Source organism: Chiloscyllium plagiosum, unplaced genomic scaffold (genome assembly GCF_037043375.1).
Source record: "Chiloscyllium plagiosum isolate Xiang-an unplaced genomic scaffold, Cpla_swu_hap1 HiC_scaffold_46, whole genome shotgun sequence".
NCBI lineage: Eukaryota > Metazoa > Chordata > Chondrichthyes > Orectolobiformes > Hemiscylliidae > Chiloscyllium > Chiloscyllium plagiosum.
Window position 1 is genome coordinate 7,074,286 of NW_028270184.1, and position 16,122 is coordinate 7,090,407.

A 16,122-nucleotide genomic window follows, 5' to 3' on the forward strand; every position below is an offset into this window, starting at 1 on the left:
CCCTTACCCTGCTGAATAAACACTGACTCTGTACGGTAACACAGAGAGTGACACTTAGCCTGCTGGATAAACACTGACTCTGTACAGTTACACAGTGAGTGACCTTTACCCTGCTGAATAAACACTGACTGTGTACAGTTACACAGTGAGTGACCCTTACCCTGCTGAATAAACACTGACTCTGAACAGTTACACAGTGAGTGACCCTTATCCTGCTGAATAAACACTGACTCTGTACGGTTACACAGCGAGTGACCCTTACCCTGCTGAATAAACCCTGACTCTGTACAGTTACACAGCGAGTGACCCTTACCCTGCTGAATAAACAGTGACTCTGTACAGTTACACAGTGAATGACCCTTACCCTGTTGAATAAACACTGACTCTGTACAGTTACACAGCAAGTGACCCTTACCCTGCTGAATAAAACACTGACTCTGTACGGTTACACAGTGAGTGACACTTACTCTGCTGAATTAACACTGACTCTGTACAGTTACACAGTGAGTGACCCTTACCCCGCTGAATAAACACTGACTGTGTACAGTTACACAGTGAGTGACCCTTACCCTGCTGAATAAACACTGACTCTGAACAGTTACACAGTGAGTGACCCTTATCCTGCTGAATAAACACTGACTCTGTACGGTTACACAGTGAGTGACCCTTACCCTGCTGAATAAACACTGACTCTGTACAGTTACACAATGAGTGACCATTACTCTGCTGAATAAATACTGACTCTGTACAGTTACACAGTGAGTGACCATTACTCTGCTGAATAAACACTGACTCTGTACAGTTACACAGCGAGTGACCATTACTCTGCTGAATAAACACTGACTCTGTACAGTTAGACAGTGAGTGACCATTACTCTGCTGAATAAACCCTGACTCTGTACAGTTACACAGTGAGTGACCCTTACCCTGCTGAATAAACACTGTCTCTGTATGGTAACACAGTGAGTGACCCTTACCCTGCTGAATAAACACTGACTCTGAACAGTTACACAGTGAGTGACCCTTATCCTGCTGAATAAACACTGACTCTGTACAGTTACACAGTGAGTGACCCTTACCCTGCTGAATAAACACTGACTCTGTACAGTTACACAGTGAGTGACCCTTACCCCGCTGAATAAACACTGACTCTGTATGGTAACACAGTGAGTGACCCTTACCCCGCTGAATAAACACTGACTCTGTATGGTAATACAGTGAGTGACCCTTACCTTGCTGAATAAACACTGACTCTGTACAGTTACACAGTGAGTGACCCTTACCCTGCTGATAAACACTGACTCTGTACAGTTACACAGTGAGTGACCCTTATCCTGCTGAATAAACACTGACTCTGTATGGTAATACAGTGAGTGACCCTTACCTTGCTGAATAAACACTGACTCTGTACAGTTACACAGTGAGTGACCCTTACCATGCTGAATAAACACTGACTCTGTACAGTTACACAGTGAGTGACCCTTACCCTGCTGAATAAACACTGACTCTGTACAGTTACACAGTGAGTGACCCTTATCCTGCTGAATAAACACTGACTCTGTACAGTTACACAGCGAGTGACCCTTACCCTGCTGAATAAACACTGACTCTGTATGGTAATACAGTGAGTGACCCTTACCCTGCTGAATAAACACTGACTCTGTACAGTTACACAGTGAGTGACCCTTACCCTGCTGATAAACACTGACTCTGTACAGTTACACAGTGAGTGACCCTTACCCTGCTGAATAAACACTGACTCTGTACAGTTACGTAGTGAGTGACCCTTACCCTGCTGAATAAACACTGACTCTGTACAGTTACACAGTGAGTGACCCTTACCCTGATGAATAAACACTGACTCTGTACGGTTACACAGTGAGTGACCCTTACCCTGCTGAATAAACACTGACTCTCTACGGTTACACAGTGAGTGACCCTTACCCTGCTGAATAAACACTGACTCTATACAGTTACACAGTGAGTGACCCTTACCCTGCTGAATAAACACTGACTCTGTACAGTTACACAGCGAGTGACCCTTACCCTGCTGAATAAACACTGACTCTGTACAGTTACACAGTGAGTGACCCTTAGCCTGCTGTATTAACATTGGTTCTGTACAGTTACACAGCGAGTGACCCTTAGCCTGCTGTATTAACATTGGTTCTGTACAAAGGCAAATTCAATAACATAAATTGTCTCACAAGCAATCGGCCAGCTCAGGAGGAAATAAACATTAAGAGAAATCTCTGACAGAGGGATGTAATAACAGGGAGAGACAGATTACAGCTTCCAAACCCAGCTTTAAGAACCCAGTAACTGCTAACACAAAACTGTGACCAGCGCACTGAGTGTGAATAAGGCACTGAGTGTGAACTGAACACTGATGTGAATAAGGCACAGAGTGTGACCAGGGCACTGAGTGTGAATAAGGCACTGAGTGTGTGAATAAGGCACTGAGTGTGAACAAGGCACTGAGTGTGAACAGGACACTGAGTGTGAATAAGGCACTGAGTGTGAACAAGGCACTGAGTGTGAACTGGACACTGAGTGTGAATAAGGCACCAAGTGTGAACAAGGCACTGAGTGTGAACAGGGCTCTGAGTGTGAATAAGGCACTGAGTGTGAACAGGACACTGAGTGTGAACGGGGCACTGAGTGTGAATAAGGCACCAAGTGTGAACAGGACACTGAGTGTGACCAGGGCACTGAGTGTGAATAGGACACTGAGTGTGAACAAGGCACTGAGTGTGAATAAGGCATTGAGTGTGTGAATAAGGCACTGAGTGTGAACAGGATACTGAGTGTGAATAAGGCACTGAGTGTGTGAGTAAGGCACTGAGTGTGAACGGGACAGATTGTGAATAAGGCACCAAGTGTGTGAATAAGGCACTGAGTGTGAACAGGACACTGAGTGTGACCAGGGCACTGAGTGTGAACAGGACACTGAGTATGAACAAGGCACTGAGTGTGAATAAGGCACTGAGTGTGTGAATAAGGCACTGAGTGTGAACAGGGCACTAAGTGTGAACTGGACACTGAGTGTGAACAGGGCACTGATTGTGAACAGGGCACTGATTGTGAATATGGCACTGAGTGTGAACAAGGCACTGAGTGTGAATAAGGCACTGAGTGTGTGAATAAGGCACTGAGTGTGAACAGGACACTAAGTGTGAACAGGACACTGAGTGTGAATAGGACACTAAGTGTGAACAGGACACTGAGTGTGAATAAGGCACTGAGTGTGTGAATAAGGCACTGAGTGTGAACAGGGCACTAAGTGTGAACTAGACACTGAGTGTGAACAGGGCACTGATTGTGAATATGGCACTGAGTGTGAACAAGGCACTGAGTGTGTGAATAAGGCACTGAGTGTGAACAGGACACTGAGTGTGATCTGGGCACTGAGTGTGAACAGGACACTAAGTGTGAACAGGACACTGAGTGTGAATAAGGCACTGAGTGTGTGAATAAGGCACTGAGTGTGAACAGGGCACTGAGTGTGAATATGGCACTGAGTGTGAACAAGGCACTGAGTGTGTGAATAAGGCACTGAGTGTGAATAAGGCACTGAGTGTGAACAGGACACTGAGTATGAACAAGGCACTGAGTGTGAATAAGGCACTGAGTGTGTGAATAAGGCACTGAGTGTGAACAAGGCACTGAGTGTGAATAAGGCACTGAGTGCGAACAGGACACTGAGTGTGAACAGGGCTCTGAGTGTGAACAGGACACTGAGTATGAACAAGGCACTCAGTGTGAATAAGGCACTGAGTGTGCGAATAAGGCATTGAGTGTGAACAGGACACTGAGTGTGAACAGGGCACTGATTGTGAACAGGGCACTGATTGTGAATATGGCACTGAGTGTGAACAAGGCACTGAGTGTGAATAAGGCACTGAGTGTGTGAATAAGGCACTGAGTGTGAACAGGACACTAAGTGTGAACAGGACACTGAGTGTGAATAGGACACTAAGTGTGAACAGGACACTGAGTGTGAATAAGGCACTGAGTGTGTGAATAAGGCACTGAGTGTGAACAGGGCACTAAGTGTGAACTGGACACTGAGTGTGAACAGGGCACTGATTGTGAATATGGCACTGAGTGTGAACAAGGCACTGAGTGTGTGAATAAGGCACTGAGTGTGAACAGGACACTGAGTGTGATCTGGGCACTGAGTGTGAACAGGACACTAAGTGTGAACAGGACACTGAGTGTGAATAAGGCACTGAGTGTGTGAATAAGGCACTGAGTGTGAACAGGGCACTAAGTGTGAACTGGACACTGAGTGTGAACAGGGCACTGAGTGTGAATATGGCACTGAGTGTGAACAAGGCACTGAGTGTGTGAATAAGGCACTGAGTGTGAATAAGGCACTGAGTGTGAACAGGACACTGAGTATGAACAAGGCACTGAGTGTGAATAAGGCACTGAGTGTGTGAATAAGGCACTGAGTGTGAACAAGGCACTGAGTGTGAATAAGGCACTGAGTGCGAACAGGACACTGAGTGTGAACAGGGCTCTGAGTGTGAACAGGACACTGAGTATGAACAAGGCACTCAGTGTGAATAAGGCACTGAGTGTGCGAATAAGGCACTGAGTGTGAACAGGACACTGAGTGTGAACAGGGCACTAAGTGTGAACTGGACACTGAGTGTGAACAGGGCACTGAGTGTGAACAAGGCACTGAGTGTGAATAAAGCACTGAGTGTGTGATTATGGCACTGAGTGTGAACTGGACACTGAGTGTGAACAGGGCACTGAGTGTGAACTGGACACTGAGTGTGAACAAGGAGAAGGAGTGGCTGTTTATCCCTTGCAGCCTGATGTTTGTGTCTTTCCCTTGGCTGTACTAGCCCGTGTTTGGAGCTGTGAACTCGGGCCTTATAATCCCAGGACTTTGCAACAAAGGGAAACCATTCAGCCCTTGGTCTTCTCCCCTTCCTTCTAACTTATCTTTTATTCCAACATTTCCCCAATTCCCTTTTGAAAGCTGGAAAAGATTCTGCTCCAATCAGTGGGGTCCCGCTGTGTTTTCTTAACTGACATTGACTGGTAGTTTCCCATCGGGTAAGGAGGGAGAGTTACCTTGCTCTGAGATGGAAACTCCAGGTTCAAGTCTCACTCCCGGTCTTGAAGCGCAGGGAGGGCATGTTCACAATGCAGCTGGACAGGTTGGAACCTCTTCCAATGTGTGGCAGGCAGTAAGGACTGGACAGACCTCTGGTCAGCTATCTGCAAAGGGCACGGTGAGCAAATGCAGCACCTTACAAAGACCCCGAACCTGGGCCAATACAGACATCCATAGTCCCTTCAGGGCACAGCAGAGAGAGATGGTTATTAAGGGATGTGGAGCCAACAGGGCAGGTTGAGATACAGTCCAGGCATCACTTCTTTGAAAGCTGAGGTTGGGACAATTTAGGTTTGTATGTTCATGGAACCCTTACATTCGGCCCATTGACTCTCAAAAGTGCATCTAACTCCGTGCTGTCGCTGTTCTGGGAGCATCCAATCTCTTGCCAGAGAACCTGGGAGCGATTGAGAGCCAAATCTGGCTCAGGTTCCCTTGGGGTGCTGGATCTCATTGGTCAGAAATTCTCTCACAGCAAGACCAAGCCAGTTGCTCACGGACCAAAGAGAGAGTTGACATCGTTTTCTCTTTACCTTGAGCAGCAAGTGGTGCGGTGGCTCAATGGTTAGCACCACTCCCTCACAGGAACTGGGACCAAGGTGCTAGCCCACCCTCAGGTGACTGTCTGTGTGGAGTTTGCACGTTCTCCCCGTGTTTGTGCAGGTTTCATCCAGGTACTCCAATTTCCTCCCACGATTCAGGGATGTGCATGCTAGGGTGGGGTGGATTGGCCGTGCAAAATTGTCCCATAGTGTCCAGGGATGTGCATGTTAGGGTGGATTGGCCGTGCTAAATTGTCCCATAGTGCCCAGGGATGTGCAGGTTAAGGTGGATTGGCCGTGCTAAATTGTCTCATAGTGCCCAGGGATGTGCAGGTTAGGGTGGATTGGCCGTGCTAAATTGTCCCATAGTGCCCAGGGATGTGCAGGTTAGGGTGGATTGGCCATGCTAAATTGTCCCATAGTGTCCCAGTGATGTGCAGGTTAGGGTGGATTGGCCGTGCTAAATTGTCCCATAGTGCCCAGGGATGTGCAGATTAGGTGGATTGGCCGTGCTAAATTGTCCCATAGTGCCCAGGGATGTGCAGGTTAGGGTGGATTGGCCGTGCTAAATTGTCCCATAGTGTCGAGGGATGTGCAGGTTAGGGTGGATTGGCCATACTAAATTGTCTCATAGTGCCCAGGGATGTGCAGGTTAGGGTGGATTGGCCATGCTAAATTGTCCCATAGTGCCCAGGGATGTGCAGGTTAGGGTGGATTGGCCGTGCAAAATTGTCCCATAGTGTCCAGGGATGTGCAGGTTAGGGTGGATTGGCCGTGCTAAATTGTCCCATAGTGCCCAGGGATGTGCAGGTTAAGGTGGATTGGCCGTGCTAAATTGTCCCATAGTGCCCAGGGATGTGCAGGTTAGGGTGGATTGGCCGTGCTAAATTGTCCCATAGTGCCCAGGGATGTGCAGGTTAGGTGGATTGGCCGTGCTAAATTGTCCCATAGTGCCCAGGGATGTGCAGGTTAGGGTGGATTGGCCGTGCTAAATTGTCCCATAGTGTCGAGGGATGTGCAGGTTAGGGTGGATTGGCCATGCTAAATTGTCTCATAGTGTCGAGGGATGTGCAGGTTAGGGTGGATTGGCCATACTAAATTGTCTCATAGTGCCCAGGGATGTGCAGGTTAGGGTGGATTGGCCGTGCTAAATTGTCTCATAGTGTCCAGGGATGTGCAGGTTAGGGTGGATTGGCCATGCTAAATTGTCTCATAGTGCCCAGGGATGTGCAGGTTAGGTGGATTGGCCGTGCTAAATTGTCCCATAGTGCCCAGGGATGTGCAGGTTAGGGTGGATTGGCCGTGCTAAATTGTCCCATAGTGTCGAGGGATGTGCAGGTTAGGGTGGATTGGCCATGCTAAATTGTCTCATAGTGTCGAGGGATGTGCAGGTTAGGGTGGATTGGCCATACTAAATTGCCCCATAGTGCCCAGGGATGTGCAGGTTAGGGTGGATTGGCCGTGCTAAATTGTCCCATAGTGTCCAGGGATGTGCAGGTTAGGGTGGATTGGCCATGCTAAATTGTCCCATAGTGCCCGGGATGTGCAGGTTAGGGTGGATTGGCCGTGCTAAACTGTCCCATAGTGCCCAGGGATGTGCAGGTTAGGGTGGATTGGCCGTGCTAAATTGTCTCATAGTGCCCAGGGATGTGCAGGTTAGGGTGGATTGGCCGTGCTAAACTGTCCCATTGTGCCCAGGGATGTGCAGGTTAGGTTGGATTGGCCGTGCTAAATTGTCCCATAGTGTCCAGGGATGTGCAGGTTAGGGTGGATTGGCCGTGCTAAATTGTCCCATAGTGCCCAGGGATGTGCAGGTTAGGGTGGATTGGCCGTGCTAAATTGTCCCATAGTGCCCAGGGATGTGCAGGTTAGGGTGGATTGGCCGTGCTAAATTGTCCCATAGTGCCCAGGGATGTGCAGGTTAGGGTGGATTGGCCGTGCTAAATTGTCCCATAGTGCCCAGGGATGTGCAGGTTAGGGTGGATTGGCCATGCTAAATTGTCCCATAGTGCCCAGGGATGTGCAGGTTAGGGTGGATTGGCCGTGCTAAATTGTCTCATAGTGCCCAGGGATGTGCAGGTCGGGTGCATTAGTCAGGGGTAAATATTGAGTAATAGGTTGGGGGAATGCGTCTGGGTGGGTTATTCTTCGGAGGGTCAGTGTGGCCTTGTTGGGCCGAAGGGCCTTGTTTCCATCTTGTAGAGTTCTATGATTCTGTTCAATGATAATCGAAAAATTGTTGCAGTGGCCTGTTGATGATTTCTTTTGAAAGCACAGTTCCACAACAATGTGAAATAAGGGCCTGGTAAATAGCACAGTGCCTCGTGCCTCAGTAACCTTTCTCCTGGTTCATCAATGCATACCAGTTGTAAATATTTCACCAGTGCGTGCTCCCCCATTACATGTTTGCGCTGTGGAATATGTTCTATTTGACATTAACTAGTCTTCCGGAGCACTCCCAGCACACGAAAGGACAGTTGAAAACACTTTCCAAGCAACAATGAAACAGACCCTTCGGTCCATCTAGTCAAGGCTAATCAGGAAATCTAAATTAATCTCGTCCCATTTGCTGGCATTTGGTTCATATCCCTCTAAACCGTTCCTATTCTTGTACCCATCCAGATGCCTTCTAAATGTTGTAAACAACAGCTTGTTAAAGCCTCTCTGGACTATTCAGCCTCTAGTGGTCATGGCTGATCTGATATGGCTTACGGGTCCATTTTCCTGACAGTCACTCCGCAATATTTGACTCCCTTGTCAACTAAACGTGAACTGACTGGCTCGTTCGGACATTTCGGAGGGCAGTTGAGAGTCAACTACGTCACTGAGGCTCTGGAATCACGTGTAGGCCAGACTGGGTAAGGATGTCAGATTTCCCTCCCTCAAGGACATGACTGAATCCATTGGGTGCTTTTTCTCCACTCACGGGATGATAACGTTGCTGGCTAGGCCCAGCATTTACTGCCCATCCCTAATTGCCCAGAGGGCAGTTTTCAGAGACAGCCACATCGCTGTGGGTCTGGAGTCACGTGTAGGACCACATCGGATAAGGATGGCAGTTTCCTTCCCTAAAGGACATCAGTGAACCAGATGGGTTTTCCCCAAAAATCAGCAATGACTTCATGGTCATCATTAGACTCTAAATAGACTGGGACTTTTTTTCCCCTGGAGCATCGGATACTGAAGGGTGACCTTATAGAGGTCTATAAAATCACAAGGAAAATATATAAGGCAGTTGGCCAACAGCTTTTCCCCATGGTAGGGGAGTCTAAAATTCGAGGGCACAGGTTTAAGGTGAAAGCTGAGAGATACAAATGGGTCTAGAGGATGCAATTTGTTCACACAGAGGGTGGTGAGTGTCTGGACCAGGCAGAGGTAGTGGTGGAGGTGAGTACAGTTTTGTCATTTAAGAAACATTCAGACAGGTCCATGGATGGGATGGGTCTGGAGGGATATGGACCAAATGCAGGCAAATGGGACGAGTTTAATTTCTGAAAACTGGGCGGCATGGACAGGTTGGGCTGAAGGACCTGTTTTCATGCTGTAAACTTCTATGACCTCATCACAGTGGGGGGAGGGGTGGGGAAGCTAAAGCAAAATACTGCAGGTTCTATAGCTCTGGCAAATTAAACAACGTTAGAAGGACTCAGTACGGCCAGACCACATCAGCGAAGAGAAATACAGATTGAAATGCTGGCTTCTCTTTCTCTCTTACCTCCTGATCAGTGCAGCACTTCCAACATTTTCCATCTGAGCCACAGAGGGTTAAGTTGTTTACGGGGCTCTGCCAGGTTTCTGCAGGTCAACAAACTTGCACGTGTTGACATGAGCACAGTTTCACATAGAGGGAGATCTTAGACAAGAGCTCATGTCAATGTGCTTCTTGGGTCAGTGGGCAAGGAGTTTGACGGAGGACAGAGGGCCCATGCTTTTCCACCCTCTCTCTGACCGACTCGGCTGATCCCTACCCGAGAACAGCCTCTGTGAATCCTGGCTCCTTTCTGACAAAGAATTCCCTGCCCTCGCGACCTTGCGGGTAAGTGGATTTAGTGGCTAATACTCGCATCCAGTATTGTCCCGTTGTCTCTCCTGCCTGTGCATGTTCTTGTGACAGTGTGTGTGCCTGAGTCTGTCATCTCTCAACAGAGGTAGGAACAAGTTACTGCAGACTCAGGGATCTCCACTGAAAACAACACACGCTAGAGATCACAGCGGGGCCAGACACAAATCCACAAGCTGATGTTTCGCGTCTGGAGGTGGGGTGGTTGGTGGGTCTCAGGTGCTGGGGGAGAGAAGAGATGTTGATAGTTCAGGTTATGTGATCGGAATGTAAGAACGCTGGGACGATGGCATGTCCTTTCCAAGTCTGGGAGGAGACACACTGTTGTTCTGCCACTCTCACATTCCGATCACTCCATCTGAACTGTCAACGTCAGCACCCTGTACCCACCAACCCTCAACACCCGCTCCACCCCACCCTAAAATAAAACTATAGCATAAACGCTGTCCCCTCCAGGCTTCACTTCAGCTCTGGTGAGGTATCGCCTGGACGCAGAACGTTCGCTTGCTCTTTCTCTGTGAATCCATGCCTCAGCAGTACTCTGTTGGTGCCTACGTGTTCACTTCTGGTCACTGTTTCTTCAACTGCGACAGAAGTCCCATAAAGACCCCCTGCTCTTGCTTGGTCATCTGCGCCAGCTTTATTGCTCCCACCAGACTGAGGGACACCGACTGGCTTGATTGCGGTGGTGTTTTGTTTCGATTTTTAAAATAATATTCATCCTGGCAGATTCACAGACTGGCTGGGATTTGATCTCAGCCTCTCGCTGTTTTGCTTGTTGGATGAAGCAACAACTTCCCCAATGTTCTCCATCTTTTCAGCGGGTTTGTGAGGGGCATTAATTGAAAGGGCGTCCGTTGGAAAAGGATGTTGGCATTGAGCATGTTGTGTGTGGTCACTTCCACCAGTGGGGAGCTGGAGTAAGCCGCTTAGCTCAGCTCCCTCGGACCTGCTGTGACATCCAGGCACGGTCAGGGATATTCTGTCTGCGGCCTCAACGATATGTTCCTGCTTGGCCCCTATTCCCAAGACAGAGAGGGGTCAACAGCTCAGGTTACCCTGAAGTAGACTCCTTCCCAACCTCTCCCCTCGGTTGAGGCATGGTGACCATCAGGTTAAACCATCACCATTTGTCTCTCTCTCTCTCTCTAGTCCCTAGACTGTGGCAACTCTCCCTCTTATTTTAGTCTCTTCTGCAAGGGAAAACATCCAATCCAGCATCAATTCCCTTCAGGATCTTATTTTTAAAATCTTCTTTTCCTCTTTCCCTCATTCGCAGGATGAGGGTTAGCATTTATTGCCCATCCCTAATTGCCCACAAGGCAGTTAAAAGTCAACCACATTGCTGTGAGTCTGGAGTCACAGGTAGGCCCAGACCAGGCAAGGATGGCAGTTTCCCTCCCTTAAGGACCCTTGATGAACATGGTGGGCGTTGCCGACAATGGATTCACAATCATCATTAGGGTCTTAATTCCAGATTTAGCTAAATTGAATTCAAACTCCACCATCTGCTGCAGCAAGATTTGAAGCTCAGTTAATCCAGTTACTTTGGATTAACAGACCAGCGATAATACCAGCAGGCCATTTTCTACCCCCCAATATTTGTTAAGGACCGGACCCAACCCCCTGAAAATATTTTAAGAAGGTAGCCGAGATCAGCCATTCTCAACCGGCGCCAAATGGCCCCCTTTGGGGTCCTGGCACATTTGAAGGGGGCCATAGACTGAAAACTGTGAGAAGGGGAGCCCCAAGGGCTTATGGGGGCCCTGGTAACGGAACCGATGAAATACCCAAGCAACAACCATCACTGGAATCAATAGTTGCCCTCCTATTTATACTATCTTTCCAACGCACAGTTCGAATTCAGCGCAACTGGTAAATTAGTTGCTTAAGCTCCTCCCACACAGCCAGGCAAAATCCAGGAACAGAATTGATTTCGCAACGAGAGGTGACCTTTGACTGTCGTTGTCTAATCTGGAGCCCGATATCATGAAACTTGCAGAAAAGCACCAAGTTCAAGGATAGCTTTAGGCCCGATAGATGTTTAATTTCACACAGTCTGTTTTTCAAGTTTTGTCCAGTATGTCGCAACGTCCCAGTTTTCTTGGTGATCAATGATAAATGGTTTTCTGTCTATCTGTTTGTGTTGTATTCCTGTTTGAAAGGGAGGGCCTGGAACCTGAGAAGAGCTCCTAGGGGGCCGTGGCAAACAAAAAAGTTGAGAATCACTGGCCTTGACCCTAAGTTTTTCTTATTTATAAAGGCAAGTATAAAGTGTCTGTTCCCGATGCAACGCAACTGGTCAAACTACTTGACATTAAGCAAAAGACAATTTATTCGAATACTGTAGATGAATTACAACCAAAAATAAAACAGAATAATTTAACACTATTGGAATACTTAAGCAGATAATAGGTACAGTTAACAATTAGGAACAAACTGTTCCAGTTTAGTAACATGCCATAAACACAAAAGGCAGGTTTCAGATGTACAGATTTGTCTCAGAGGTAACTCAGCTGCAGAGAGAGAAACCCCAGCTTTGAGCTGTAACCGAGAGAGAGAAACGATAGCTTCTGCATCTTCAAAACTCCTGCCTTGTGGAGACTCCAACAGCAGCTGCCTAAAGCTAAACCTAAAAACAAAACGAGAGACCCTGGTCTGTGAGAGCTGGCCACACCCGTCCAGGCTGCTTCTATTGTTCCAACTTTAAAAAAAGCTCAAGGCCTCACTTTACTGGCATTCCAACTAGACAGGTCAGCGCCTTGGTCTTAAAATCTCTCTTTAAAAAAGAACCGGATAAAATAACCATTTAAAGCATTGTCACAAATTTACACATGGGATTCAAAGTTTGGGAGAAGATTTGTAGCTCGGGTGCTCGTTGTTGTGGTTCTGTTCGCCGAGCTGGGAATTTGTGTTGCAGACGTTTCGTCCCCTGTCTAGGTGACATCCTCAGTGCTTGGGAGCCTCCTGTGAAGCGCTTCTGTGATCTTTCCTCCGGCATTTATAGTGATTTGTATCTGCCGCTTCCGGTTGTCAGTTCCAGCTGTTCGCTGCAGTGGCCGGTATATTGGGTCCAGGTCGATGTGCTTATTGATTGAATCTGTGGATGAATGCCATGCCTCTAGGAGTTCCCTGGCTGTTCTCTGTTTGGCTTGTCCTATAATAGTAGTGTTGTCCCAGTCGAATTCATGTTGCCTGTCATCTGTGTGTGTGGCTAAGGATAGCTGGTCGTGTTGTTTCGTGGCTAGTTGGTGTTCATGGATGCGGACCGTTAGCTGTCTTCCTGTTTGTCCTATGTAGTGTTTTGTGCAGTCCTTGCATGGGATTTTGTACACCACATTGGTTTTGCTCATGCTGGGTATCAGGTCCTTCGTTCTGGTGAGTTGTTGTCTGAGAATGGCTGTTGGTTTGTGTGATGTTATGAGTCCTAGTGGTCGCAATAGTCTGGCTGTCATTTCAGAGATGTTCTTGATGTATGGTAGTGTGGCTAGTCCTTTGGGTTGCGGCATGTCCTCATTCTGTTGTCTTTCCCTTAGGCATCTGTTGATGAAATTTGGTGAATACATTGTATAGGTGTTCTTCTTCCTCTTTTTGCAGTTCTGGTGTACTGCAGTGTGTTGTGGCCCTTTTGAACAGTGTCTTGATGCAACTTCTTTTGCATCTGTTGGGGTGGTTGCTTTCGTAGTTCAGGACTTGGTCTGTGTGTGTGGCTTTCCTGTATACCTTTGTGGTGAATTCTCCGTTCAGTGTTCTCTGTACCATCACGTCTAGGAATGGGAGTTGGCTGTCCTTTTCTTCCTCTCTAGTGAATCGGATTCCTGTGAGTGTGGCGTTGATGATCCGGTCTGTGTTCTCTATTTTTGTTGTTCTAATCTTTGCATTACCGCTTCTGCTATGAGTCCAGAGATGGGTGAGCCCGTGGGTGTGCCGTTGATTTGTTCATATATTTGGTTGTTGAATGTGAAGTGTGTTGTGAGGCACAGGTCCAGCAGTTTGAGTATACCGTCTTTGTTGATAGGTTCCCCATCCTGTTGTCTGTTCTGTATGTCCAGCAGGTTGGCTATTGTTTCTCTGGCTAGGGTTTTGTCGATAGAGGTGAACAGTGCCGTTACATCGAATGAGACCATGATTTCTTCCTTGTCTATGTGTGTATTTCTGATGATGTCCAAGAATTCCTATGTTGACTGTATAGAATGTCTGGATCCGCTGATCAGGTGTTTCAGTTTCTGTTGTAGTTCTTTAGCCAGTTTGTGTGATGGTGTCCCTGGTAGTGATACAATGGGTCTGAGTGTGATGTCTGGTTTGTGTACTTTTCAAAAACCACCAATCAGGAATGGACCCGGACCACAGAACAGGCCGTCACCATAGGAGAGTACAGGACCACACACCGCAAAAAAACGGCACTCAAAGAAAAATTGGCCAAGCTAATACACAACAGAGAGGACACCACAACACACACCTGGGTTAGAAACCTCTCCCACAGACAGCTCACAGACACGGAAAGAACAATACTGGCCAAGGGACTCAACTACAACCACAGGGACGCCAAGACAGCAGACTTCCTAGCAGCACTAGAACGCACACTCAGGAACAATGGACTGACAGAAGAGACACAACAAACAGGTGAGACAAAGTATCGTACCTCTGATAACAAGGAAAAGACAAACACATAACCTCAACACCAAGGAGAGGGAAGCACTAAAATCGCTAAGAAACGATAAGAACATAATCATTCTACCAGCAGACAAAGGCAGAATGATGATCATCCTGGACAAAGCAGAGTACATCCAATAAACGCAACAACTACTTGCAGATACCAACACCTACCAAAAGAGGGAGTTTGACCCCACCCCACAGCTCACCAATAGGATAAACAACACACTGAGGAACCTACAAAAAAACAGACAGATAACCAGGTTTGACCTACAAGGAATGAAACCTGAAAGCAACACCACTCCCAGATTCTATGGACGACCTAAAGTGCACAAACCAGACATCCCACTCAGACCCATTGTATCACTACCAGGGACACCATCACACAAACTGGCTAAAGAACTACAGCAGAAACTGAAACACCTGATCAGCGGATCCAGACACTCTATACAATCAACACAGGAATTCTTGGACATCATCAGAAATATACACATAGACAAGGAAGAAACTATGGTCTCATTCGATGTAACGGCACTGTTCACCTCTATCGACAAAACCCTAGCCAGAGAAACAATAGCCAACCTGCTGGACAAACAGAACAGACAACAGGACGGGGAACCTATCAACAAAGACGGTATACTCAAACTACTGGACCTGTGCCTCACAACACACTTCACATTCAACAACCAAATATATGAACAAATCAACGGCACACCCATGGGCTCATCCATCTCTGGACTCATAGCAGAAGCGGTAATGCAAAGATTAGAACAAACAGTCTTACCACAAATTCACCCCAAACTCTGGGTCAGATATGTGGATGACACCATTGTAATCGTTAAAAACACAGAAATAGAGAACACAGACCGGATCATCAACGCCACACTCACAGGAATCCGATTCACTAGAGAGGAAGAAAAGGACAACCAACTCCCATTCCTAGACGTGATGGTACAGAGAACACCGAACGGAGAATTCACCACAAAGGTATATAGGAAAGCCACACACACAGACCAAGTCCTAAACTACGAAAGCAACCACCCCAACACACACAAAGGTTGCATCACGACACTGTTCAAAAGGGCCACAACACACTGCAGCACACCAGAACTGCAAAAAGAGGAAGAAGAACACCTATACAATGTATTCACCAAAAACGGATACCCGCGCAATTTCATCAACAGATGCCTAAGGGAAAGACAACGGAACAAGGACACACCACAACCCAAAGGACTAGCCACACTACCATACATCAAGAGCATTTCCGAACTGACAGCCAGACTACTGCGACCACTAGGACTCATAACAGCACACAAACCAACAGCCACTCTCAGACAACAACTCACCAGAACGAAGGACCCGATACCCAGCATGAGCAAGACCAATATAGTGTACAAAATCCCATGCAAGGACTGCACAAAACACTATATCGGACAAACAGGAAGACAGCTAACGATCCGCATCCATGAACACCAACTAGCCACGAAACAACACGACCAGCTATCCTTAGTAGCCACACACACAGATGACAAGCAACATGAGTTCGACTGGGACAACACTACTATTATAGGACAAGCCAAACAGAGAACAGCCAGGGAATTCCTAGAGGCATGGCACTCATCCACAGATTCACATCGATCTGGACCCAATATACCGGCCACTGCAGCGGACAGCTGGAACTGACAACCAGAAGCGGCAGATTCAAACCACTACAAATGCTGGAGGAAACATCA

At 47.4% G+C, this 16,122-nt stretch overlaps 1 protein-coding gene across 5 annotated transcripts in view; it reads left to right on the forward strand.

The window, feature by feature from the left end:
* Nucleotides 1–9,550: 9,550 nt before the first annotated feature.
* Nucleotides 9,551–16,122, forward strand: part of LOC122543993 (solute carrier family 22 member 6-A-like) — a 55,056-nt gene continuing 48,484 nt past the window's right edge. For 3 of the 5 annotated variants that reach the window (XM_087983818.1, XM_087983819.1, XM_087983817.1), the window contains exon 1: nucleotides 9,551–9,712. The gene's annotated coding sequence lies outside the window, so the exon portion shown is untranslated. The remainder of the gene's footprint in view (nucleotides 9,713–16,122) is intronic. The other 2 variants (XM_087983821.1, XM_087983820.1) reach the window with 2 other exon arrangements.